This window comes from Nerophis lumbriciformis, linkage group LG01 (genome assembly GCF_033978685.3).
Source record: "Nerophis lumbriciformis linkage group LG01, RoL_Nlum_v2.1, whole genome shotgun sequence".
NCBI classification, from domain to species: Eukaryota; Metazoa; Chordata; class Actinopteri; order Syngnathiformes; family Syngnathidae; genus Nerophis; species Nerophis lumbriciformis.
The window spans coordinates 30,386,943-30,388,237 of record NC_084548.2 but is presented as its reverse complement, the minus strand read 5'-3'; the positions used below and the strand labels follow the sequence as shown (position 1 = coordinate 30,388,237).

The 1,295-nt window shown below is 48.0% G+C and overlaps 1 non-coding gene across 1 annotated transcript; it reads left to right on the top strand.

The window, feature by feature from the left end:
* The first annotated feature begins 1,223 nt into the window (after positions 1-1,223).
* Positions 1,224-1,295, top strand: trnae-uuc (transfer RNA glutamic acid (anticodon UUC)). The gene has a single exon. It is a non-coding gene; the product is annotated as a tRNA-Glu (tRNA).

The following is a 1,295-nucleotide window of genomic DNA, read 5'->3' as shown; positions in this document are numbered from 1 at the left end:
GTGCACTGCTTCTCCCTCCTGAGGCGGAGGATGGTGGTCCAGAATTGCTTTGAAGTCGTCCGGAAGTCGTTTTCCATGGCCTCCCCGGAACTCCTCCCATTGTCAAAGTTTTTGCTTAAGCGACCGCCAACGCCACACACCGCTTGGCCTGTCGGTACCTGTTTGCTGTAGAACAGTCACACAGCAGAAAAAGGGAATCACCTGAGGGAGCACTCTTCAGTACTCCCTCGAAGAAATCCAAAAAGGGTGGGTACTCTGAGCTGCTGTTTTTTCATGACCCATCCCTCCACCTGAAGGCGTAGGGAAGCTACCCTCTCCTCTACTGGGTTTAACTCCAACGAACAGGCTTTGAGCCAGGGGTAAACAAGAATTGCTACCCCAGCCCGTCGCCTTTTACTACGTGCAACGCCAGAGTGGAAGAGAGTCCAGCCCCTCTTGAGAGGACTGGTTCCAGAGCCCTTGCTGTGCGTCGATGTGATTCTGACTATATCTAGCCGGAACATCTCCACCTCGCGCACCAGCTCAGGGTCCTTCCCCCCCAGCCAGGCAACGTTCTACGTCCTAAGAGCTAGCTTCTGTAGTCGAGGATCGGACCGCCAAGGGCCCTGCCTTTGACTGCCGCCCAGCTCACACAGCACCTGACCTCTATGGCCCCTCCTATGAGTGATGAGCCCATTTGAAGGGGGAGCCATGTTGCTTCTTGGGCCTGTGCCCGGCTGGGCCCCATTGGGACTTGAAGGCGCTCGCCTTCAAGCCCCACCTCCGGTGTTGAATTAGAATGGATTAATTCTTAAAAGGTTGGCTATTTAATAGATTGTATTTTTATTCTCATTGGTGCCTTTTTTACGGCATTGTAAATTGACGCTGCTTTAAAAAGTACTTGAATTGATGGCTAGCTGACTTTAGCTAAAATTATAGTTAAAGTTATTTTTCACACACGTTTGTCTCACGCTTCTGTATGTGAGACAAGGACACATATGTTTTTCTTTTTTTGATGCATTCTAATTAGTGAAAACATATAAGCAAGAGTCAGCAATGGATTTAATGGGATTCACTCTATTCCGTCTGTAAGGCGCTCTAAAACACATTCAAAAGCCTCCAACAACGTTTTATATACATGCTGTAAGTATATATGTAATGTACAAACCCCGTTTCCATATGAGTTGGGAAATTATGTTAGATGTAAATATAAACGGAATACAATGATTTGCAAATCATTTTCAACCCATATGGTCTAGCGGTTAGGATTCCTGGTTTTCACCCAGGCGGCCCGGGTTCGACTCCCGGTATGGGAA